Source organism: Zonotrichia leucophrys, chromosome 1A (genome assembly GCF_028769735.1).
Source record: "Zonotrichia leucophrys gambelii isolate GWCS_2022_RI chromosome 1A, RI_Zleu_2.0, whole genome shotgun sequence".
Classification (NCBI taxonomy): Eukaryota; Metazoa; Chordata; class Aves; order Passeriformes; family Passerellidae; genus Zonotrichia; species Zonotrichia leucophrys.
Window position 1 is genome coordinate 12,251,640 of NC_088170.1, and position 27,145 is coordinate 12,278,784.

At 40.3% G+C, this 27,145-nt stretch overlaps 1 long non-coding RNA gene across 2 annotated transcripts in view; it reads left to right on the forward strand.

Annotated features, from left to right (window-relative positions):
• LOC135456599 (uncharacterized) overlaps positions 1-27,145 on the forward strand; it is a 100,152-nt gene that overhangs the window by 31,824 nt on the left and 41,183 nt on the right. For both annotated transcript variants that reach the window (XR_010442578.1, XR_010442579.1), the window contains one exon: positions 10,280-10,318. This is a non-coding gene — a long non-coding RNA (uncharacterized LOC135456599). The remainder of the gene's footprint in view (positions 1-10,279; positions 10,319-27,145) is intronic.

The window sequence follows — 27,145 nt, forward strand, 5'->3', positions numbered from 1 at the left end:
GACAGCCCTCTGCAATATTTTCTATAACAAAAAGGCTTGTTTGAAAGAATTCTGATAGCCTTCCATAGCTGCACCCCTCCACAGAGCCAGGGCCTGCTCCCGCCATCAGAGGGATGGCATAGCTCTCCCCCAAACCTCTGAAGTTGCCTGTGCTGTTAATACATAAATGCTGGTGGAGAATCAGTTTCTCCTATCCTCTCCTGTCCTGCCAGAATACAGAAAACTTCTGTGGTGTGCATTCTGTAGAAATTATGAGGAAGAGAAAAAGCAATGTAGGGTTGCAGGATCATAGTAGCCAGAGGGTCTCCCGGGCCTTTTCCTGATCATAAGAGTCTGTGCTGTCCCACAAGACTGGTGGATTCATGCCTACTTGTAGTGCAGCTTGTGCTCCATCTCATGAGACACCCAGCCTTAGGGGCATTTGCTTTTAGCAAAGATCCCGGGTCTGTCCAGCCTTCACAGGGCACACAGGATTTCAGCCTTGTTCTGACTTTATCTCCTGGGGTACAGCACAGGTGCAACACAAAACCCCTGCCTGATGTGCTTTATAATATGTTCTTTTTATCTCTCTCTACATGATGCATTGCTCCCAGCTGAAAAGAAAAAAAAAAGCAAAAACCAAAAAAACAAAACAAAAAAAGCCAAAAAACCCAAACAAACAAAAATACCACCCAAAAACAAACAGAAAACTCAGAAAAAAACATAAACAAAAAAAACCCCAAAGAAACTTCACCACCAAAAAAAAAAAAGAAAAAAAACAAACCCAAAAGAAAAGTGACTGAGAAAAAGCCCTCTAAAGCCTCATCCTTTTTATTTCAAACCACAGGTTCTGTAATGACACCGCCATTTAATTCTGTGGAATTAATTAGTATTGGTGTTCCCAACTTCTGTTACCTTAAGCCTTTTCTCCCTTTAATAAAACTAATTGCAGTTCCTGTCCCTGCTACCAACATCACAAGCTATTAACTGCAGCCATTAACTGCAGCCTACAGAAATCATCCTGATTTGTTCACTTCACCTGCAGTCCAGGAAGGATGGACCCAGGCAAATCACAACACTCTGAAGAGTTTTATAAAAATCTGGCAAGCAATTTGTCAAAATATTGGTTGATTTCAGTGTAATTGCCTCTCCTGTCTCCCTCCAGCCACAAAGCTGCTCTGCAGCCACTCACTTCAACACCACAAGACCTTTCTGTATCTGTGATTTTCCATCCTGTGCCATTGGATAGGGAAAAGGCTCATTTTTTGTTGTGTTGTTCTTTGGCCAAGGAAGAGTAGAGCTGGATCTTTTATCATGTGAGCTTCAATGGCAAATGGCAGGAAGTACAAGATCCTATAATGGAAAAAATTCAAGCTCAGGACAGTCTGTAGAGTGTTAATTTGCATGCTAGCAGGGGTTTGGAGCTGTGGAGGGTGATTCTCAGCTATTGCTCTGATGTCAGGTTCACTCCAAAGAGAGTGCCCTTGGTCTCAGCTGCAGGGAAGGAAAAAGGAGGCCTTGGGTATTTTCAGAGACCCCTGTTGTTGGGAGGAATGAATGAATCTGACTCCATGTTCTTAGAAGTCTAATTTATTATTTTATTATCTGTATTATATAAAAGAATACTATACTTAACTATACAGAAGAATACAGAAAGGATGCAAACAAAAGGCTAAAAGATACTAAAGAAAACTCATGACTCCTTCTAGAGTCCTGACACAGCCTGACCATGATTGGTCATTAAGTCAAAAACAATTCACATGAAGCCAATCAAACAACCACCTGTTGGATAAACAATGTCCAAACACATTCCAAAGCAACAAAATAGAGGAGAAGCAAATGAGATAATATTGTTTTCCTTTTTCTCTGAGGCTTCTCAACTTCCCAGGAGAGGAATCCTGGGCAAAGAGATTTTTCAGAAAATATGATGGTAACAGAGGCCCAAGGCAGCAGCAGTGAGTGCCAGTGGAGGAAGGTTGAGACTTGTTCACCTTGAACCTCCAGAGGGAATAGAATGGATACCCAAGGTGTCCTTCCCAACTGGGTTATTGCAGCAAGGACATTGCACAGGGGAAAGGCAAAGTGCAGTGATCATGTGCTCCAGAGGGATCTGAGAGCCAGCCTCAGGGGAAAAATATTTATGATGGATGATGCTGAAGAAAAATCAGAATTATTAGTTCGACTCAGGGCATGAGTTCTTAATCCCTAGATCAGCTGTTGCAGCATCATTTGGAATACTTAATATCAAATCCAACTCTTGTGATGTACAACACTGCCTCTGAATGATGTCAAATACCAGATCCTTAATGAGGTTCCTCTTGTGCTTTATGGGATGCAGAGCAGTAACCTACTTTCTCCTCTGATTAAGGAAAGTGACTAATTTTCAGTGTTGCATCATTTATTAAAAATAATAAAAAATATGAAATATCCCTTAGAAGCCTAATGTGGAAAATTAAAGAAGTCTGGATGAATAAACTTATCTCCAATTAACTTAAGCTGTGCAAATCCTTTAGATGAAACATTGAAATGTTTTTGAGACACTATTTGGTGAAGTCTAGTAACAGCATCAGACTTTTCAGAACAACCTGATTTTCATGTTACAGATGTGTCAGCAGAAGTATGGATGCACTAATCATTCTGGTATAATTAACTGCCTTGTGAACTGTCTCATTAGCGTGGGGAGATACTGATGAATAATTTGTCATATTCTAATTATTCCTTTCTCACCCCCCCCCTTTAAAAAAATACATAATTATAAGCATTTAAGAAATAACTTGCATGGTGTTAAAAAATCCACCTCATCATTTTGATCCTTCCAACTTTTTCTGAAGTCCTCAGTTTATGCAACGTGCTGAGAGTTAAGGTGGCTGTGGAAATATCTGCTCTGGGATGTTGCAGCAGTGCACAAGGTGCATCTGCCTTATGCAGCATGGGGATAAGTATTAAGCTGTCCCAAGAAATTGCACTCATGCTTTGAATTCCTCTTCTACTTTTATTCTTATTTGATCTGAAAAATGTTTTGAAGTTGGGGTAGGGAGTGAGCAAAAATGTCTCAGTGTGTTCTTGCTTATACAAAACGCTTCCCATGGTGTGGCATTCTCACCCTTGTTCAAGAATAAGCCTGTACTACCTTCCCCTCTTTCAGGGCTCTTACACACTCTGTGCAGTGCTGGACACAAGGAATTTACAACACTCTGCAGAAAAATTTGATCCAGAGGAAGAGAGAGAATGGCAGCACTCACACTGCCTGCTTGGGCAGGGGCAGGGATGGAAGGAGGGACAGCTCAGTGCTCATGCAAGATCGAGTGTTTGCAGGCTGGCTGACTCAGGACAGCTGGCACTGGTCAGCTCTGGGGGTGAAAATGTGAATCTCAGCATCTTGGAGCAGGAAATTTTCCCTAAGGGTAAATTCTCTTTAGTTTCGTCTCCCAGGCAAGTGGATGAGCTGAGGATTTGCTCTTTGTAGTTACATTGCAAACAAAGCTTCTACTACTTTCCTTCTCTTTATTCTCCTTTTTGATGCAGAAAAGGAATGGCTAGCCCTAATGATTCAAAACAAAATTAATAAGCCTCATATTCACCGTCCAAGAGCCAAAGAGACCTTTTATCTAAAGAAAAAATAAAGTAAAAAAATGGGATTAGAGATCTTTCACAGTCTTGCCTTAGGAACAGTGAGAGTGACTTGAGAATATTTATCAGATCCATTTCTTCTTTTCTCTAAACTGACAATAATTTCTGTCACAATTTTCAGTCTCAAAGCTGCTCAACATTCTCTGCCAGTGTAAAATGTTTCTCCTGGAGTCTCAGAAGTCCAGTTCTCATTATTACCACCATGGCCCTACCCTTTAATTAGCCCAAAGAAGAAACATTTTTTTTCTGAACATCCCTTTTGTAAATCTGCTGAGCACAAATATCAAAGAAATACATGGAGAATTGCTTTCTAGCTACAGGTTTTTTTATCAACTGTAGTCCAAATTTTGTATTCTGGCATTGACTGAGGGTTTTGAGGTGATAATAATTCAAATCAAACTTATGAAGCAGAGAGAGTGCTTTCTGTGAACTCTGCCAGTCCCTCAATTGTTTCCTATTTTTTCATCCTTCCATACTCCTGTGTGCTTCTGTGAGGTTTTTTTTGATATGTCCCACGTTTTCATAGTCAATCTAAAAATGCAGTAAGTGAAAATTCAGTGGAATGGAAGAACAGCTGGTGAAGAGCAGAAAAGTTAAAAGCCTCACTCACCTGTGTTTATGCACATATTTAATCTTTGTGAGGGAATTCAGTATTGTGAGGCAGAAGCAGAGACCACGTGGTGGGGGAAATGCCTTCCAGCACATATTCATGCATCTCTGCTCTCCCTGAGCCCTGAATGGTGTGGTTATGAAATCAGCTCCCTGGAATCATCCCTGGTGCATTCAGCCTGTTGTGGCAGCCCATGCAGTGACAGAAGAAAGGCAATTTCTGTAATGTGTTCATGGCTCTTCAGAGAGCCAGCATGGTCGTGCTGTTAAAAGAAAGAAGCAGGACCTAGGTGGGCTTCACTCTGAAGCTGAGGCACTCAGGTTTAGTGTGACTTCAGTCTCTGTATTTAACTTGAACCCACTGTGATTCATTTTCCCTTAATGAAGTTGGAATAACAGTGCTGCCCTTCTTCACAGGCAGCTTTTGAAGCTTATTTTTTTTCGTGAGGGTTATTGAGCTGGGAAATGTCACAATGATACACCATTATCCTCCACATCCCTCTTCAAATCTGCTATATCTCAAAAATCACCCATGTCAAGGGCTGGAATGCTAAATGGTATTCCTGGTTCATTTTTTTTAACATTTCTTGGTGTTTTTTAATGTAGGTATGCAGAATTGTTTAAGTAAAATACCCAAAATAAATAAACAGGGGTTAATGCAATGACTTTTATTCACTTTTTTCTCCTTTACTACTTTTTATTTTGTATCAAAGCACTCTTGTTTCTGGCAGGGACTGTGACTGCTTGTACAGCACCTAACTACACGGGGAGTTTATAATGCCACAATGAACTTCTGGGAAAGTTTGCCTTGAACATTTTTCATCACATGAAATACTTAAGGATCCCAGACAAGAAAATATGCCTCTTTAAATCAATGTTGCTCCCAAAAATGATAAATTTAAAGAAAGGATAAATTTAAAGAAAGGATAAATGTAAATTGTTCTTGAAGGGGAAGTTTAGTTGCTCTTTGGACCTTTTTTTTCCTTCTCCAAGAAGAAAATTCCTGCATCCAGGAGTGCACAGAGCTCTGTATCAGGACTCATGGCTGGCAGAGCAGGGTGCTGTCTCTGGCTGTGGCACATCCAGCTCTATCTGGGGCAGTGCAGCACTGTCAAACTGCACCAATGTGTCCCCAGCAGTGAAATTTGTCTTCAAATGCAAGCTGTCACACTTTCATGAGTGACTGGCTGATGTAATAGAATTGTGTTATGTAGAAGGCAGTTAAGAGGATCTTTTCATGCAACTTCTGTCCTTAAATAATCAAATAATTGATTTTTTTCTAATCTTTAGGGACTCTTATGTTGTTAATGTCATAAATAAATAGGCAATAAGTACTTTCTTGAAGTGCCCTTATCACTGAAGTGTGAGACTTTGCCAATATACTTGATAATAAATGGCATCCTGGTTGTCATTACTGCAATAATCTGGTTGCTCTGAGAATTTCATGATGGCTTTATTTATAGCTTCAACATAAAAGTACATCCTCAGGTGATAAGACAAGCCTTAATAGAGTAATAACTTGGAAATATTCAGCTGAAGCCTGCTAGAAACTTTGAATTCTGCCCTGTATCTGACAATTCAGAGCATGCCTATACAGATGGAATGAAATTTATTTTTCATTCCCTTTTGTGTTTTGATTTGCAGGCTGGGATTGTTTGTCATAGCATTCCTGCCCATGTAGTTTATATCACCTATAGTTATTTCCCAGCTGGTTGCTGTGGGAAAAAAATGTCATATCAAAAGCAAAGGCCTGCATCCCAGGTAGTACAGATGCAACTCGTGCTCCCTGGAGAGAGGCAGCTCTCTGTGAGAGAGTTTGGCTGCCAGATGTTGATGGCTGCACTCTGGAGTTTGGCCCATTTGTGCACTAATGATAGACAACAAAGATGAATTTAATTCACTTTTACACAATTTTTTTCCCCCTCCTGTATTGTAGGTATTGTTAGGACAGCTTTAAAGTGTCCTTCAACTCTTTCCCGTCATATTATGACCCTGGGGAGCTGATGTGACAGAGAGAGAGCTGCCTTTGGCATCACCTCAGCCCAGCTCCCCAGAGAGGTTTATCTGCACAGAAGGGATGATCAAGGAGTCACTGCTTCATCCTGCTGCAGGAAAACTTCAAAGAAAACACAGGCACAACTCTGCCTTTTGTTTTTCTGAGCTGAAAACCTGTCCTGTGGGTCTGCTGGATACCATTCAGCTGTGATGTAGAAATTGCTTACCCCACACAAATGGGTCAAGAGGAATTACTATTGATTCAAATAGCATAACAAATGTATCAAGTAGCTCTGGGCAGAATGAAAGAAATATTTGAAGGAAGGCTACTCTTTCCTTCTGTTAAAAGCTGAGAATGAAATCTATTGAATTGTCATTTCAAACTAATGATTCTTTCAGAGTATAGGTAAAAAGGATAAAAGGACATTTAACCAGAAAAAAAACCAAACAAAAACTAAAAAATCCTAACACCCACCCCCACCCAAAGAAAAAAAGACAAGAAATGTTTTGCTTGGGATTGGCAGATACATTTGACATTACTTCAAATGATGTAATTTGACAGGTTTGTTTCTGCCAAAAAACTGTAAAAAAAAAAAAAAAAAGATTATAAAAGAGAGCTTTAGTTCTCCTGCTTCTTCCTTGGTTTTTCTTAGTCCTGTGGCACAGTGATATTTTAAACATCTTTGACAATGTTGTGTGATAAAATCCTCCAAGTGGCAATAATTTTTATTGTCTCTGTAGACTGCACTGAAGCCCTTTCACTGCCTTTTCAGTCCTCCATTCCATAATTGTTCTTTTAAAATATATCCTGTCCCTTGTTTACTTTTTTGAGTTTTGTTTTTGGGTTTTTTTTGTGGCAGGGTTTCCCTGGAGCATAAAATGCTCCCTGGCACCTGACAGATGCCAGCCAGTCCTGATCCACCTAAGTACTGTGCAGCATCTTCATCTTTTTGCTCCTTGCACCACTTTAGGAATTAAGCTTGATTATTTTTTTTTTCAAAAACACTGGGAATTAAATGGTTACAAATAATTCTGCAAATGCTATAATTACACTTTGCTTATAGTATAAGTTTATTGAAATAAAGACATCCTTGTTTGCAAAATGGAGTTCATACTATGAAGTGTTAATCAGTCACTAGGGCCTTAAATGTAGCATTTAAAAGTATGATGACATAGAAAAAATATTTCTGTTTTCCACAGAACAAGTGAACGTCAATTACAAACTGTGGTCATATAATGGTCTTTTGGAATTCTCCATTCTAATTCTTTTTATTTTAACTAAAAAAGGACTTTCTGTGACTAGTGGAATTTGCATAACCATTGCTGGCCTCACCAAAGGCTGGAGATGGATGTCAGGAGTGAAAATGGATCTAATAGAAACCTCTTGTCCACCAAACTTCATAGTCTGTGTTTGCAGCAGAATCTAACATGTAATGCAGAGTGGCTGCAAATTTCAGGCTCTGCAATGGGACACTTAGAGGAGCTCGTCTGGCTTTGCTGTGTGCAGTTCCCTCACATGAAATCCATTTTTCTCTCAAACTCTGTCCTTATGGACGAGGTCAGAAAAAGTATGAATAGTGTCTTTTTATTCACTGCACATCAAAATTCTCAAATGTGAAATTGAACTTTAAATTTGCCTTTGTGTGTGAGTTTTTTCACAACCTGTTTCTGAACCCTGTTACCATTACATTTTCTGAAAAATCCCTTTACCAGGATTTTTTTCTCCTGGCAAGATGAGAAGCCTCAGCTTCTCCATGTTTTGCTGCTTTGGAATGTGGTCTGGAGATTGTTTATCCAAACATGTGAATTGTTTTTAATTAATGACCAATCACAGCCAGCTGTGTCTGACTCTGAGGAGTCAGTCATAAACTTTCATTTTCCATTCTTTTCTAGCCTTCTGATATATCCTTTCTCTAGAGTTTAGTATAGTTTTAGTATAGCATTCTTTAATAATATCATATCATATATCATATCATATATCATATCATATCATATCATATCATATCATCATAAATCATATCATAATAAATCAGCCTTCTGAGAACATGGAGTTAAATTCTCATCTCTCACTTCGTCCTGAGGACCTCACAACACCACAGAACCCCGCAGGAAGATTAATAACTGCAGGGAATCATGCTGGCTCTCCCAGAGAATGACACAGCTCTGGTGTTTGCTTGACTGCGCCTCCTCCCCAGTCACCTGTGTTTGCTAATCCCAGTGGTTGTGCTGTTCCTAATGACTTTGTTTGGTGTTCCAGACTGATGTTGCATCAAATTATGAGCTTGTTTGTTTGTTTTCTGCAGGAGCTCTCTTGTAAATTAACAACAGTTAATGGGGAGTTATACCGTTCTCAAACTTGTCAAATTCACCCAATAGGAAAAAAAAAAAGACCCTTAGAGCCAATTGACTGTTACATAAACATACCTCAGGGATAACCCAGAGTGACACACAAGGAGTGGTGGCCAGCAGGGAAAGAAGTTACTAAAAGTATTTCATAGCTGGCAAAGTACAAATCAGAGCCTTTTTTCACCCTTTCAAAAGTAATTGCCTCCCTTCGTTGCACTGGGTCATGCTGTCTGATTTGTTATTGGCATTTAGAAATAAATATATCAACTTTTTGGCCCATAATGTCACTGTGGTGCTCCCAGTAGAATACTGAAGTTGGAAGTAAGGAGGAAAGGTGAAGTTCTATACAACTCTCAAGCAATTTGTGTCTTAAATTTTCTCACTTGAGTTACTGTGAGCTGGGTCAGATACAGAACCAGCTGGAAATGAATGAGCTACAGACTTGTCTGAACCACTGTCCAAAGCTGTAGCTTATGATCTTCATTCTCAAATGTACACAGAATTTTCCTGTCTTTTAATGCCTCATTTTTGCTTGCTTTTTTTGTCAGAGAGCCCAAAACAAGAGCCCAGACTGAACATGATGAGCAGGGCTCAGTCAGTGCTTCTAGGCCTATCCAGAATAGAGAAACAGTAGAAAGCTAACTACAAACATTCTCTAATCAAGAAACCTGGATATGTCATCAGTTCAATATATAAAATATACATTGTTTATCATGGCAGATGTGCACTGATAGCGTCATTTACCTTCAAACCTCATTTTGCAAATGGCAGAATTTGAGAGTTTGCATAATCATGTAAACTCCTTGGCCTCGCAGCATACTGAAAATCCAGATTCTTTTGAAGGAGGTTTATCTATTGCTGAAGTAAAATCCTACCTCATATTCAGAAAAAAACCCTAAAAACTAGGGGTTTTTACATGAACTGATGCTTTTTAGCATGTGTGCCAGCTTCACTCAAATGTATTTCTCAGTTACTGTCAGCAACCCCAGCCTGTGAAGAGAAAACTGTCCTTTTACTTTCCAATTATGAGTAAACTGTGACATATAGATTTTCTGCAGCACTGATTCTGCAGCCCTGCTCCAGCTTCCTCATGCAAGTTTGCAACAGTTTAAGATACTTGCTATATAAAGTGAACATCTGACATGTCTGTAAGGTTTAATGTTTGAAAGCAGTGTGTCGAGTCCTGCTTTTAAATTTCACAAGGACAGTTTGGTAGGAACCTCTTCCCTATCTTTATTTATTAAAAAAATTCTGAATAGAATCACAAAATGTAGGATAGGTTACATCTTCAGATTTTTCAACTTATGCATCACTGAGAAGATTCTTTTTGAGCTAATGAATCATAGTCTTCATAAACATGTTTTCCACTCTAGTCTGTTCTACTGCTCAGCTGGAAAAGGTTCAGTATCAGAGATGTTTAATTCAAGTCCAGATCATTGGCATGGGCTTGATAGTTTTACTTTTTTTAAAGTAGCAGTTTACAAAGAATGGCAAGACAGCATGGACAACCTCAAGATCATTAACAAAGCAATTTAGTTTGTGGGGGAAAAAGCCCCATGTCATTGATCAAAATGGGGAAAATCCCATTATTGATCAAAATTAAGAGGTTTATAACTGTCATGAAACTTCAAAATATTACAAAAATGTACTGTGAACCAAATAAAGAAGGAAAACAAAAGTTAAATAATTCACCCTAATATATTTTGTATTTTTGTTTTAGTGGGAAGTAAGCATCTATGTTTCGGACTGCTGGAATCAGGTAAGTGATTTTAATTCTTTCCTCTTCTCTCTCTCTCCTCCTTTCATTTTTCTGTCAGAGAAGCACAAAATCATACAGTTTAGAGGGGATATGTGATGGTCATTTTCTCCTGTCCCTCTTCTAATGCAGCCTGGGACAGGGTTGGCCTTCTTTACTGCAAGGAAATGTCCTTGGCTTGTGTAAATGATGGCTTTTCCTTTTTCTTTTTTTTTTTTTTTTTTAATTTCCTACCCTCCAGATAGTGAAACAAACAATCAAACAAGCAAAAAACCCAAATGCTAACTTTTTCAGATATGTCAATTACTTCTCTAAAAAGGCATTGACCTGATAATTATTATCTGAGTAGATTGTTTTAGCTATAAGGATACTCATAAATTTCAAATACTGTATTAGCACTCTTCTGACAGGCAAGTGTTTCATTCATCTGTGTCACTTAGTAGCTCATAACATTCTTTGGATAAAATGTGTGCTCCAGACTGTGACTGGTGATGAGGATTAATCAAGAGGTCTTAAATCAGGTACTTGATGGATCTGGTGTGTCTTTCTCTGGGTCAGCAAGTTCAGCCTCAAATAGCAGAGATAACTTCATGAGTACAAGTTGCAAGTATTAGTTGACTATTTAATGGCCTCTGGAAAATAATTGAGTTTATTTCAGGCTAGATTTGAGTGTTTGTATCTCATAAATATTTACACTTGGAGATAGTTGCAGTTGTTTTCTATTCACCCTAGATGACTGTAGAACAATTAAATCTAGCTTCGATTATTAAAAAAAAAAAAAGAAAGAAAAAAAAATCAGGGAGAAGTCTTACATCATTGCAATTTTTATTAAGGCCTTTATCCAAATTCTTGTTAAGGGACCATTTTGCTCTTGTTTCTATGATTAGTTGGAAGATAAATGATTTAACTTTGGTGTACATCTAAGGTGACATGTTATAATTTATAGAAATGCCAGTGCAGTGAAATAACCCAAACACAAATGAATGTACTGACAATTCCTATGTAATTACTACAGAGCTGTCACTTTTCTGTGTGCTCAGTGCATTAGTGCATTACAAATGTGAAACAGCCCAGTAATCAATATTCCTTGTCAAGTACAACTGTATTGCCAGAGACTTATTAGCATGTTATTCCTTCTGATTTTTCTTTTCTATATATTCAATTTATTTAAGTGCACCTAATTTCCATTCTTAACATATAACACTGCATTTTCAGTTGGATGCTTAGCAAGTTCTGGGCAGAGTGATTCCTTTCTTTTCCAATCTGCTTTGAAAAGGCTTGATAACAAACCATGTAATTTACAGAACACAATGGGACACGGAATTCTTGCTGAGATTCTTCTTGTTAACCCAACATGGACACAGGCTGTGCTGGATTGCTCAATTTCTTGTGTGGTCAGTGTATATCAGAGGAAAAGAGCAATAGCTGCATTTACTGAAGAGCTGCACTGAGTTACAGAAAGGACAATTTGGTGATGAACACTTTTATCAAAGTTAGGCAGTCCTTACCAGCCTGTCTAAATTTCTGTCTGTGATAGCTGGTTGTTTCATACAGTGCATTTTTTTCTGTCTGTGAATCTGGAGAATGTGATCTTGTTTCATCAAGCTTTCAAATCCATCCCATTCTGGAATAGATGTAGTTTAGAGATCTACCACAGGACTGTAATCCATTCAATCCCCTCAAAGTTATCTCTCTTATAGCTGCTGTTCTGTCTTTATTTATATCAGGACACTGTCTACAGTGTTTGAGAACTTGTAATTTAATATTACTGAGAGATACAGAATCATATTGCTGCCATCCTTTGACTTCACATCCTAATTTTTGAAAGATTTGTTTTTTCCTGGTGCTTGCAGATGGGTTAGCACTGTTACCCTTCAAGTATTATGTTCCTGTCATAGAGAAGTTAAGACAAATGTTTAGACAACAAATAAAGTGTGTGGATTATTGAGTGAAATGGCTGAAATTCAGTAAACACATGTTTTACTGTATATAGCAAACAAAACAAACATTGCACCTGAGGCTTCCAATAGTCCACACCCTCAGAAGTGTTTTGCCTGGAAACAAAACACAAAAACACACAAAAAAAGCCATAATTCAGCCAGAAAATTCTGGCTGCCAGCTTCCTTTGGAACTCACCCTTTTGGCCTCTGCACCTAGGTCCCATTTCTCTGTGAGTTTTTGTTTTGTTTTTTGCAACCCATGCAGCACCATACAGTGAACAGGGACATACCAGGCAGAAAGGTCTAGGGAATGCATTCCTCACAAAAATAAAATGGGCTAAAAGGAGGATGGCAAACATTCCCAAGATCCTGAGGACCTGAGCCAGGCAAAGAAGAAAGGACCCAGCTAGATCCAGGAGGAACACCACAGGCTTTTGAAGTGCCACCAGGGAATAAAGAAGTGAACACTGATCTCTGGAGAAACCATCTCCCACAGATAGCAGTGAGCTCTGGCACTAGCACAGGCAATTATCACACAAAACAGACTCAGCAGCCATGGAAAATACTGAGATAAGTTGTAAATTTCTCAGTCTTTGCATTACACCTGGAATTTCTTTCCTATGATTTTATATTCTATGTTTCTTGAAAAGCTTGCGAGCATCATATTTTAGCCTTGTAACTGATTTTTTGACTTCCTGAAATTTTCGAAGCAGAAAGTCATGAAATAATTTTTTTCCTACAACTAATTGACAATTTCTATTTTTGTTATGTTCTTGTAGAAGGCTGCTCTTTCTAGATGCGAAATCTTATTTCACTTAAACTTATTCTGTTAAAAAGTTACAAGCTCAGCCAAACAAAAAGGAAAAAATGTATTTTTTCCTGAAAAATGCTGTCTGCCTCTATAAGCAAGTCATTTTGTTTTTCAAACTCAAGAGATGATGAAAAAATAGTAACAAAGTGGGAAAGAAGCGTATTATGACAACTGAAGCAAGGTGTTCAATCTGAAAAGGGAAAATCTACCCACTTCCAAGTGCTTCTGTTGTGAATTGCACAAAATCTTCCCAGAAGATAGGAAAAAGATGAAATATCATTTCATTATATGGGAAAGTGATGATCACTGCACACATGTCAAGATACATTTTGAAACTCCATTTTAACCATATTTCTGGGCTTTGCTTTACCACTAATTTTTATGCTTTGCTTCAAATGAAAATTTATATAAGGGCCAGCACTAAGAGTACAGGATAATATATTTGTATACCTAAATGGAAGCACTCCGGGTGTGAGTGCCTTTTGTCCAAGAACAAGCTGAATGCAGCCACAATTTGATCCAGAATGGAAAGCTGTGTGTGTAAAGGGTGCATATTTGTGGCCCATGACCCATGGGATCCTAGGGGAATACTCAGATGTGTGAAAATATGCTTGTGGGACCTAAGGTGAATTCACAGCTGTAACTGGTTCTTGGAGATGGAGGATTCTTCTAGGAGGGTGGGGAAGTGGTAAAAAGGATCACACAAGCTGTTTGCCCTGTTAAGCCACTTCATCAGCAGGAGTTTATGCTGATAATATAGGGAAACAATATTTTTCAGACTCCAAATACATCACTGGTGTAGCAGCCCAAGAACTATGTAGAATTTAAGTTTAGGGGGAAAAAAAGGAACCTAGGAAAGGGGTGGCTTTACACTAACCCTGAGTCCGTCAGCAAAGGGAAGAACTTTCTCAGAATATCTCTGTAAAACTTACCCATACTCCTTCTAAGATGCTTGCACTTATCACTGCTGTCCTTCAGCCTGGGTGGGCTGAGACTGCAGCCCAGGGGCTCACACTGACGCCCAAGGGCTCTCCAGGCTGCCAAGGCTGATCTGGCCTGCCTGCAGGAGCTGCAAACACAAGCAGTCCTAGCACAGGGGTGTTGGGAGAGCTGTAAGACACAAAATGATACTGGGTGTCTGAAGACTCTTCAAATTCTAGGGCTTTCCAAAGGTTGAGATCTTCCCAAGTGGTTTGTGGACAGCAGAAACCTCAGGGTCAGACCCTGCCTGGTGTTGGGAAGGGCATCTTTCATCCCATAAAAACTTCACTGAGAAACCCCTGTCTGGCATCTGAAAATGTTATATTTCTGCTTTTCCATAACTTATGTTGGCAGTCAAGCCTTAAGCCATAATGCAAATTATAGAGTATTTCATTATAGTGAGATGATTTTGCAGTGCTGCTATGCCAGCATACAAAAAACCAGTTAGCTTGCTACCTTGGTAAAGCTTGAAGACAGTTTCTTATTCTCCTTTGAGCTGATTATGTAAATGTTTGTTGTCATTATGTTAAAAAGGGATTTTTCCAACCCTCTTCTTAATAGTTTTCCTAATCCCTACCAACATTACTGGCAAACAAAACATGCATTTGATATATCCAGGGACTTAATCATGGGGTCTGGAGGGATTTCAGGTGTCTCTGTTTCTGGAGTAGATAGCTTGAATTCACTTTAAAAATAATTTTCAATTTTTCAGAAGGGGCTGATAGTCTTCTTTTAAGTTTCTCATGCTAAACATTCAGAGTTATGTTCCAAAACATTACATTGTCATGTGTGCAACATAAAATCACCCTTCCTTTCCTGGTTAACCAGTGGTTCTGCATAACCAGGGTAATATGTAGTTGAGAGTTTGATTTTTTTGCAAAAGGGCAAAGTGAGCATCCTGTAGCCCATGAAAGAGGATGAGAAATACCGTGGCAGAGGTGAGTGTCAATCTGAATGACACTCATTGTGACAACATAAGCACAGCTCTCAGCCAAGCTGCCAGCCATGGCTGGAGTGAAACCCATGCTGTAATGGGCAGGAAATGTCTGTGTTGGACTGGTTTCCCTATTTGTATCTGCAGTCTCCATGCCCATCTCACCATGGGCTGCTTGAGGCAGTGACTCAGTGTGATTTCTGAGTGCTTAATGCCATTTGGGTTTCAGCCCCATGACCTGTGACTTGCTCAGGGTGTCCATAACTAGCTGGCAGTGCCTGGCCTGTCAGACCTTATTATTTAATGGGGATTGCAGGCACAATGCCTCCCGTGGCTGCAGAGGCACTGATGAGGGGTAAGTGGTCATGAACATGTCATGGCTGCAGTGACAGAGCTCAGGATGTCACCACTCAGGGCACAGCTCTGCTGAGCAGCAGGAACCACAGCTTTGGGTGACGTTGTCTCGTGGAAGTGACTGATGCCTCTGGTCAGAAGGGTGCAGTAAAGCTGTAATCAATGCTGCTCTGAGTGCCATGTGCCTGTCTCACTCTGTCAAGTCTTTCAGCAGGGACTGAGTGAATCTGTGCTAAGCTGTGGGATTTTGCAGTTATATGGTACCTTGCCCTCACAAGAGGTCCAAGGCAATCACAATCCCACATCCTCCAAGATGCCTCTGATTGCCCACTGGGGAATGAACTTCAGGAGCCACAAAGCATCAAAGAAAGAGAAACTGAGCACCTTGGCTTGGATCTGTGCTTCTCAGGAACAGGCTGTGCACATGAGTTGGTTTTCCATGCAGCAATATCAGCCCTTCTGTTGTCAACAACCACATTGGCCTATGATTTCTTCAGGAGATGATTTTACTTTCCTGTGGTGGTGTTTGCAGGGGTCCCAGGATGAGGGAAGAGATGAGAATCTTGACTCCATGTTTCAGAAGGCTGATTTCTTATTTTATGATATATATTATACTAAAAGACAATGATATACTAAAACTATAATAAAGAAAAACTATTTTATCAGTAAGCTAGCAAAGAAAGGAATGGAATGATAATGAAATCTTGTAACTGCTCACAGCCTCGACACAGCTGGCTGTCATTGGTCATCAAGTAAAAACAATTCACATGCTGGGTAAACAATTCTCCAAATCACATTCCAAAGCAGCAAAACATGGAGAAGCTGAAGCTTCTCAGGAGAAAAGATCTTAATGAAAGGATTTTTCAGAAAATATGCCTGTGGCACTTTCCCACCCATCAACGGGCTCTGCAAGTAAGGATCTCTCTGTAGGTAAAGGAAATTTGTCTGCCAGGTTAGGATTAAGCTGCAGGGGACTGCAGTGGGATGGGACCTAGAAATAGAAGATCTTACACAGACATGGAGAATATTCTGCCTTCCGAAGTCCAAACAGCAAGGCCAAAAATGCAGGAGTTTTTAGGAGCAGGAGCCATCTACTCTTGTATCTCACTGTATCTTTCCCCCACTCTCTTGGAGATGCTTTTTGCTGGGCAGCAGAATAGTCCTTGGGCTGGCAAGCATCATGTGTGGTACCTGACAGGGTCCTCTGTGAACCAAAGCCAGTGCTGAGCTTTATCTTTGCTCCACAAAAATCCCAGTGTTTGGGAGCTTGAAATCTAAAGCAAGTAAATAAACATTTTAAACTAAAATGTGAGAGCATCCTCCATTCCCAAGTTACATAATTGCAACAGAGTCTTGTTTCAGTAACAGGATCATAAGGAAACAGGTGGAAATTGTGATTCCCCCCTTGCTGTTCTTCCTTTCCCTCCTCTGTGTCTCACAGTATATGAAAAATATCCAAACAGGCAAGGAAAGAGGAGCAATTGAAAGTACCTTCATCCTTGCGAGCCATCTCAATGAACTTAGCACCAAACCATAGAGCTCTTCTTGATGATGGTCAATCAGAGAACCAGCAAATTGTGCACAAGTGTTAGTCTTTTTCTCTAATGAAAAGGATTTTGATTTTTGAGGAGTCCTAAGGCATCCAAAACATCCCACTGTTAAAGAGGTAAGAAGCAACTGCTTTTAATTCTGCTATGAATATTCTGCATGGCATTGAAAAGTCTGGGAACCAGCCCAGGACTTGGCAACAGTATTAATGGGTTTTTTCAGGTCTTTCCCTGACTGATATCTCATCTGTGAGAGGTGGTTCCTGTGCTGGCTTGTCTTGCACCTTTTTTACACAGACAAATTTCTTACTGTCTGTGTGATCAGAAAAACTTCCTGTGGTACCTGGATGGGTGACAAAGGCAAAGAAACCCTGTTAGAGGATTTCTCAGACCTGACCTAACTAGGAGGAGAATCATCATAGACTTGACTTGTTCACAGCATCTTTAAACTTTGGCTGCATTTACAGGTCATCAAGGAGCCACACAACATCACAAATAAAGATGTAAAATTTTAATCCATAGTGAATTACAAGGATGGTATATTCCCATGGCACACCCCATAGAGGCACATTTAATACCTGCCTGTAGCCACATTTCTCTTCACAGAGAAAAGCAAGGCAGAACTTCCAAAAAATATTTCTGGAATTCTCATTCCCTGAACCTCAGAGAAAGAAAAAACAATTCTTATCTCATTTGCTGTCCGGTTTATCTCGGCTGTTTGAGGGGCCTGAAAAGGCCCGGGGTGGCCTTGGGGCAGCCCGCGTATCGAAGGATGAGAAGAGGCTTCAGTTCTTCTTTCGGTTTTTATGTTTATTAATTGTTTATCTAAAAGATGTTCTTTCAGCCGAACAAAGATCTGCTCAGCAGTCAGCCATGGGCACACTCTGTCTGCCCTCCCGGGCAGCCACGTATCTTATACCCTTTGTTACGTGTACAATATTTATCATTTTTCCCCAATACCATCTATTCTTATAACTCGGTGTACTCTCAGTAATAACCAATCCAAAGGTGCCACCGTGGCCAAAGAAGATGGAGGAGAAGAGGAAGAAGGAGGAGGACAGGACACACCCCAATTCCTCCATCTTACTCCTCTAAACCCCCCTGTACATAAATCCTAAACCCTGTTTCTCACCCTTTAATTAACTAATCCCTTCACCATTCACCCTGTGAAGCCCTCATCCTTGTCGTCTCCTGTGTAGGGTTAAAGTCCAGCCACCAGACACTTCTGGCAACATTCCAGGACTCCCGAGCCCCCCAAGGTGGTCTCGGAGGCTCAGTATCTCAGGACTGAGATCTTGAGATCCGACATCTCCCCCTTCTGTTTGCACCAAGAGACCCTCTTTTACAATCCGATTCATGGCATCTGGGACGACATGGATGAGGACTAGGAGAATTATTACAACATAAAATCCTAAACTACTAAAACATAAAATCCTACCCTTAAAATTCCTCTCCAAATGGGAGAAATGTCAAAGAAATTTACCAGCTGATCAATATATGATCCTTTGTCAGTTTTCCCTATAATAGGTAAATTACCCCATTGCCTATTGCAATTCAAGACCCCAAGGAGAAAACCTCCCAGTCTTTCATTCTTATACAGAAATATTCAAGACCCCAAAGAGAAAACCCCCAGAGTCTTTCCGTTCCTCTTGTTTCTCTTCTGAGTTGTCCTTTGCAGTCTGAGTCCAGACTTTTGTCTGAGTATTCATTTCTTCTTATATCTTGTTGAGGAAAATCGCTGCATAGTTGCAGACTCATTACGAAATGATGCTGTAGCTCTGCTGAACCGATCCGGCATGTTGTGCACTTCGGTCATTTCCCCACGAGGTGGCGCTGTCACCGGCCTCCGTGGCTGGGAGCCATGAACACAGCTGCCTCTCATTCAGCCGATTGTCGCTGTTTGCAGGCTTACTTGAGACCGGGGTTACCTAGTTTTTGATTCAACTGACAATAGGGTTAGAAAACACACGCCTCCCCGGGAGGGGAGAGGCTTGGGACTCCGAGGGTTTTTACCAAAGGCACCAAGTCTGGAGAGGGCCCCTCCTCGCCTGAGACGTCACCGTGGGTCTGGCCCACCCCCGCCCGCGCTCTTTACTCTGCGCATGCGTGCTTTCCGAGCCGCCCTCTGTCTCTCCCGAGGTAATTTTTCCCTCTCCCTTTTTGTTCCGCCTCTGAATTTTCCCCCTTCGGTCTGCCCCTGACTCTGTCTCCTCCTCCTCCGACGCTGTGTGTGTGTGTGGCCCTTTGTCGGTGTGTGCGCCCGCCCCCGCCGGCACCCGCGCCCGCCACGTTCGCATCGATCTGCGTCCCGGGTTTTTTGCGTCACAACCGCGCGCCTCCTGCGTCTCCCGGCAGCCTTTCTGGGATTGTGCAATTTCCCTAATTTCGCTGCATGGGTCGGACGCCCCGGCTTTGGTTTGTGGCTTCTGCCCCCGGGTTTTCGCGAATTTCGCCCGCGACACACGCTTCCGCACCCCTGCCGGTCAGGACTGCCGCCGCCCCTGGCCCTGAGTCAAGCAAAGCCGCGCGAAAACACGTGTCCCTTTTTTTTTTTCTTCAGCCGCGCTCCCCGCCTGCTCCGCCGCTGCCTGGCTGCCGTGAGAAAGCGCCTCCCCCGATCTCTTTTCTCCCCCTCCCTGCTCTCCCCCCTCTGCTCCTGAGTCCTCCATGCTCTCTGGGCTTTCAGGACGCTTTTGGGGTTTTCTGGGTTTCTGGGTTTTGGGACCGGGTGTTTTAATAATATTTCTCGTTCTCTTTCCTCGAGAGCCCTTCCCCCTGGCTTCTTAAGGCCAGAGCTAATCTTTTCTTGGAGCCTTGCTCCCCCCCTCTCTCAGAGAGTCCCCCCCCGGACGTCTGCTGCGTCTCGGGGTCTTCCTTCCTGGCCTTTTAAGGCCAGAGCTAATTTTTTTTTCCGGAGTCTTGCTCCCCCCTTTTTAAGGGCCCCCCCCCGGACATCTGCTGCGTCTCGGGGTCTTCCTTCCTGGCCTTTTAAGGCCAGAGCTAATTTTTTTTTTTGTGTATGTTTGTGTCACACCTTATAAGGCGGACAAAATTTCCCGTTGTTCCTGGGAAGGTGTGCCCCCAATGTTCTTATTTTCAGGCTTTCTTACCAAATCTCTCGTCAGAGCAGTCTGGCTGTCTCGGTCACTGTCCAGCAGATCATGAGAGGTGGTCCCAGGGCACCTTTCTGGGTCCAATCCGGGCTGTTCTGCTACGAATTGTCTTCGGCAGAAACTGAGAGGTGGAATTCTCAGTGACTGCTGTTTTTTGCAGACTCTGTTGGCTTTTTTTTTTTTTCTTCTTCTCTCTTTTTTTTTTTTTTTTTTTTTTTTCTTTTCAGGCTTCTTTCCTCAGGAGTTATCAGTGCTCTCCTGGGACCTCGTCTAAGATCGGAGCTGTTCCCTTCGGTCTTCTGGTCTTCAGGGCTTTGAGGTTGCCCCCCCCCGAAAGGTTTTGTGGTGGTTCGAGCTCACCCAGTGGAAGCCAAATGTCCGGTTATCTCCCCCCGAAAGGTTGTGGTGATTCTTGCCCGCCCAGGGAATGCCAAGTGTCCGGTTTATCTCGGCTGTTTGAGGGGCCTGAAAAGGCCCGGGGTGGCCTTGGGGCAGCCCGCGTATCGAAGGACGAGAAGAGGCTTCAGTTCTTCTTTCGGTTTTTATGTTTATTAATTGTTTATCTAAAAGATGTTCTTTCAGCCGAACAAAGATCTGCTCAGCAGTCAGCCATGGGCACACTGTCTGCCCTCCCGGGCAGCCACGTATCTTTATACCCTTTGTTACGTGTACAATATTTATCATTTTTCCCCAATACCATCTATTCTTATAACTCGGTGTACTCTCAGTAATAACCAATCCAAAGGTGCCACCGTGGCCAAAGAAGATGGAGGAGAAGAGGAAGAAGAAGGAGGACAGGACACACCCCAATTCCTCCATCTTACTCCTCTAAACCCCCTGTACATAAATCCTAAACCCTGTGTCTCACCCTCTAATTAACTAATCCCTTCACCATTCACCCTGTGAAGCCCTCATCCTTGTCGTCTCCTGTGTAGGGTTAAAGTCCAGCCACCAGACACTTCTGGCAACATTCCAGGACTCCCGAGCCCCCCAAGGTGGTCTCGGAGGCTCAGTATCTCAGGACTGAGATCTTGAGATCCGACAATTTGCTGCCCCTCTTGTTGTTCACAAGTGGAATGCATTGTGGAAGATTGTTTACCTGAAGGGAATTGATAATTGGATTCTGGTGTGAGTGTTTTGATTCATTGGCCAATTGAATCCAGGTGTGTGTGTTAGGACTGTTGGCTCACAGTCATGACATTCTGGGCAGTTGAGTGCTTGGCAGATTCAGTGTAATATAGTGCAATATAATGTAAAATAATATAGCATAATAAAGTAATTAATTAGCCTTCTGATATCCATGGAATGGCATCAGATGCCATTTCTCCCCATTGTCAGGGTTGCCCTGATTTCACTATACCTGCTTGCAGTTCTTTGCACTTTTTTGGTACCAGACCATGGGAAAATTCAGCAAATGCCATGGTTACAATTGTGATAATGCCAAAATGAAACACATCGTTTGAAATTTGCCAATTTCCAGGCTGCTTGGGTAACCTGCTGGTGAGATTGATTTCTTTCTCCAGGAAATGGACTGGAGGGGAGAAGGAGATGTTTTATTTTGAAATGCAGTGTGGCTGTTTTGTTTTGAAAGGTGTCAGTGCCACACTTTCAGAGGGTATCTGGGCCTCTGACAAGTTCTCTGCTGTGGGAGTGCATCAGGCACTGACAGTGCCCTTAAGCTCTTTCCTCTCTTCCCTCCGCAGTTTTTGATTAGGAGGTGCCACTACAACGCTCAGTTTGTTACCCTGTGCTAATAAGCAACCTGTGGCTTATGGTACACGGGGAAAAGTGGAACTGATGCTCTGCATAACCTGCTCAATTTGTCTGATGCTTGTGAGGGAAATGGTTTTTGATGTGCAGTTTCTCCCTACCCCTACTGCCATGTCCCTGTGAACACCATTTAGGCACTTTGATCTTTCCTCTTTAATGTCCTTTAAAATTAGGGGACTGAATATGTCCAAGCTGCTGTCTCTCTAAAATTCTGTCCTCCCCTCTCAGGGAATTCATTTGCAAAATGGGCACACTTTGAGCTCTGCTGTGCAGGGACAGGAAATCTGGTGAGGAAAGGCACAAAGCAGAACAAAACTTTGGTTGTGACCCTTCCTCCAGCTTCCTCCTCAGCACCTGCAGGCTTCAAACTCTGCTTCTTTCTCTTTCATCCCACGTTGGATTTCAGGGGAGGTTTCAAGGCAAAGTGCACAGAATTTCTAGTCCCTTAAACTGCAATATCTCAGACTGATAATAGCAGCAATCTCAAAGTAATAGTTATTAATGTCAGAGGAAAATTAATTCCCAGAACAGTCTTTGTAATAAAAATGAAGTTTTCTGTTCTAGAGAGAATAACAAACATAACCAATTAGCTCTACTGAAAGTTGCAGCCATGTGATTTTGTGTTATTTTTGAAAGATAAGAAATAATGACTCTGCTCAAAATGTGCAAATTTTACTACAGTCAGAACTTCTGATCATAGTACTGATAATTGAAGACATTATTTTAAATGAGAAGGAAGAAATCCTAAGACTTTTGATCACGCTGAATAATTTCTTTTCTGCCTTCATGTTTACTTAGCTCTTGAAAGATTTGCTCCAGGTATGCAGCAAGGCTAGTTAATACAATTGTTTGGCTGTGCTATAAATGAGCAAATAATTTTTTCCCTTAAGGAAGAAGAAGCAAAGAATAAAATATGCATCTCCAAAAGATAATGAGCATTTAGACAACAGCTAATGAAACTTGAGCGAGGAGTGATGAATCACAGCACTCTAGGTCATGGAGGAGAGCTGTGTAAATCATTGGTTTTTCAGCTTACTGTCAAATCTGAAAGATGAGGAGAGAAGAAGAATTGTTTCAAGTTAACCTCAAATGTGTTGTTTATCTGTAGTCAAAAAAAAAGGAAAGAAAAAAGAAAAGAATGGTTTTACACTAAGAATATGAACATAAAAGGCTTTCTTCATCCTGAACCTAGAAGTTTCATTTTGAATTTGAATACTAGTGCTGTGTATCTTTTCATTTTTTAAAAAGAGAAAGAAATCTCAGAAATAAACCTTTGTTTAGAAGCTTAATTTGCATTTTGTATGCCAATATATCTGTATCTGTTTTTCCTGGTCTGTCACATGTAGTTTGAAATAAATGTTTGAGGCTCACTTCTCCCTTTTTTTGGTTTATTTGAAAAAATGCAACAGGCCAGTGAACACAGAGACCTTTCATAGATGTGTATGCCAGCAGTTAACTGGGCAGCATTAGCCTCCACAAATTTAAGGTATTTTGATAGGACCCTAAACACTGACTGCATTTTGAAAACCTGCCTTGTCAATTTACAGTACTGCTGGTTTAATATGAAATTTGACCTTGTGAAGAAAGTACACATGGGTTCAGTTCCTTTTGGACCAGTCACAGAGTTAAGAGGATCTGCAATTTCCCTGTAAGAGAGTGAGCTAAAATTTGGGTTCTGGCACCTGTCAGTCTTAGAAGAATTATTTCTTCAGTCAGCAGAACCATGACTCATTCAGGGTTTGCTGTATTAAACTGAAATTTTTACATACACATCTGTGTCTTGGGTCAAGTTCAGAAGGGGTTCCCTGTGTGTCTATGCAAAAAAGGCTACTACATTCTTGAGATAATATATTTTTTCTAAAAATTAGATATATATTAATGAAACAAAAACATATGCATATTAGTTTCATATTGCATGTAAAATCTGTTAGATGTCTATGAATTACCAGTTAAACCATCACCTGGAGATTATACAACATGCAATAGATGTTTTCATGTTAGAAGCAATTCTGGAATAAGGACAAGTAACCATAAGGGGGGAAAAAAAGGAAAAAATGAAAGTGATTGCCTTTCAAAATCAAATCAAAATTTTCTTCCTGTCAAAGAAATGGATATAGTGGAAAGATTGTCATAGTGCTAATATAAAAAGAACTAGATAATTTGGAAAACATATGCAAAAGACATAAGTTGGAAAAACTGTCAGCAGTAAGCATCCCACCCATGCCTTTTCAAAGAGAATGTATCAAATCTGAGGTGACTTTTTAAAGACAACAAATATTTTGTCCCTTAGATATAAAAGCTCTGTTGCTAAAGACAAACTACTCTTGTCCTGTACTTTTGTTCTCTAACTGTGCATAACAGAGATGACTAAAATATCTGAAACCATTTGCTAGATCCAAATTATATAACATGGACTTTTTGTCATAGGCATAATTTGGTTTTCTTTTTGTTGTAAAAGAAATTTGGTTTTCCCAGGGCCTGTATATCAACGTGTGTGGATTGCCATTAGATTGGAGGGGATTCATTGAAATCAATCTCCTCCTGAGCCCCTGCTTCCCTTCCTGCCTGCAGTTATCCACCTGGTTTGGTTCCGGATTGTATCCATAGGGCTGGACAGACAAAGTAAGAGTGGAAGTCAAATTCTTTCCCATTTTTCCAACACAGAAGAGATAAAATAATGGAGAATGCATCCCTGATCTGTTTGAGTAATGTCTTGCTATTACTTCTCAACTGGCACTCCATACATATGCTGAGGGATGGGGATTATATGCCTCCTGTATTTCTCTAGCCTATACATCAACATAAGGTCAATTGACTTTTATAAACACTGCTGAGTTTATTCTTGCAATTATTTTGTGTCCTGGGCTCTGTACCTCAGCCACAGCTACGTAACAAGTGTATTTATTGATCAGCTTCAGCTGGTTATTGTTTTATTGAATTCCTTCTCTTTCCTCTTGGTGTATGGGGACAGTAGGTGCTGGAGATCTGTTTTACATTTTCTGTATGTTCACTAGAAATTTCTGCTAGTCTCCTGAAATGCCCACTTTCAGTCTTCACTAAACAGAACCTACCCAATCTTTTAAAACTCTACTTCTGTGGAAATCACTGTATTTTCATTATGCATTATGCATAATATTTTGTCAATCCTCTTTCCACCCTTCACCTTCAGCAATATCTTTTCTGAGATATGGTGAAACTGAATGAAAAATGTCAAGTGATGTCTCACAAGCAATTTACACAGTGATGTTGTGAACTTCCCAATTCTCATTTCCTATTCACTCTTTATGCATCCTTACAATTTCATTTACATTTGATTCATCTTAACAATTTTATTTACTACTTATGCTGTACACTGAATAGCAACTGCTATCAGATGTGGTATGACATTCACTTTCTGGGATTTAGGTTTTTTCCAAAGAATCCAAGAATGTGTGAGTAGTTCAGATTTTCTCCATGGGCATTGTAAAGCAAGAGTCAACAGTAACTTTCCCAGCTGGATTTTTCTAGGAATAATTTCTTTGATGCAGTTAGTTCTTTCTATGATTTCCTGTTTTCTATTTTGATAAAGAATTTGTCAATGGCAATAATTCAGCCAATTTAATTTATGTAAACATGTTTCAACTTTCAATTTTCCACCTATTGTTTACTTTGACTAGTGTTTATTCATTGTTTATTATTTGCACTTCCTGATTGGTTATTCAAGTCAAAATTGTTGCTGTTTCCAACCATGTTAATAGCATTTTAGTCAGGAATTCTAAAGAAAGTCTGGAATTGTATTTCCGTGAATAGAAGAGTCAATATGGTTTGGGGTTTTTTTGTGATTGGACAAATTTATATAACAAAAGACATCCAAGTTGTTGAAGAGTGTTGTGAGGTGTGTCAGAAACTGTTTGTCAGATGCAATGCTGGAGACATCTGATATTGGAGAAGGACAAGGTGTCACCAGTAAATTAGCAGTGAATCTCAGAATGTGGATGGGAATATTTTAGATTGACAAAGCCGTAGAACTGACAGCAGATAAAGAATTACATAACCAATGACAGCTGTTAGTGAAAAAATGTGAATATGGCTCTGAAGAACTGAGTTCAGTGGAAGATTTCTTGCGCCAGAGTTTAAACAGAGGACACAAAACAAAGGAAGGATTGCTTATCAATCAGAATAAGGCAGTGAAAAAGGAATGAAATTATCTGGAAACTTTAGGACTGATTAAACCAGTAGAGACAGGAATGTTTTGATAAGTTTAAGTTTTAGGACTGTTTTAAATACAGATTTAAAACTAGTTGCCATGCAGTAAAACAACTTGCAAATGAAATACTTTATAGAGAGAAGGGTAATTTTTATTTAATGAAAAGTAGGTAAAGAAACTGATGGCAACAAAGACAGCCAAACTAATTCCTTAGAAACTTATGTCAATTTTCTGGCTAAGAGCTTAAAAATGTTGATTGTAGACCGAAGAAAATGTGGTGAAAAAAACTTGGCATGAATAACTTCCTGAAAATTTCTTGCAGAAAAGATGTGTCATTTTCTACAGGTCTATATAATAGAGCACTTCCCTATTGCAATTTTAAATTACTTTTTTAGATTGCTTCTTTCTATAGTGATTATTGACAAAGTTTTCCAACAAGATGAGGTCAGATTGTGCTACTTGTCTGACTTTCACTTGGCAGATAGTTAAACTAAACTTCCTGACAAAGGACATTAAAGTTGTGACAAATTTCAGCTCTTCAGCAGAGAGCTGTATGCTACTCCATTTTAGGTACTCATAGCCACAGATATTTTCAATTTAGTTCAATTTAGAGAATTTTAAAGAGCTTTTCTTAAATTTCAGATGAGTAGTCATAACCACAAATCCCTCTGACAAGAAAACCAGCTCTAGAGTAAGTAAAAAAACTCTGAAAGATATTTGGGTTCTTTCCATTATCAGCAACAGCAATATTAAAAGATGCTGTGAGAATATTTGAATTACCTGAATAAAATATTTTATTTTATGCTCCAACACTGACAAATCTTCCAGTTCTCATTTATGGAGTACCCATTAGCAAATGATAAGTGGGGCTTCAAGGGCTTCAAAAGTGATTTTTTTCATTATCAGGAAAGCACAGCAAGAGTAGGAAGAGCAGTATGAATTGCTACTGTTTATCACAGCACTCAGATTTACACAACAGCAATAATTCCACCAGAACTGTAAACCAGATTCAGAATACAGATCCTTAACTAACAGGTCAAAAATGGGGTAAAGAAGGAGGGAGAACAAGCATGATAAATCAGAAAGAAAAGATCAACGTTATAATTTACAGGGGTAGTGGGAAGGGGGAAATAAAAAAAGAGAAACCAGAAGTGGTTTAAAAGCAGGAGATAAAAGGATTTTGTGATAAAATGA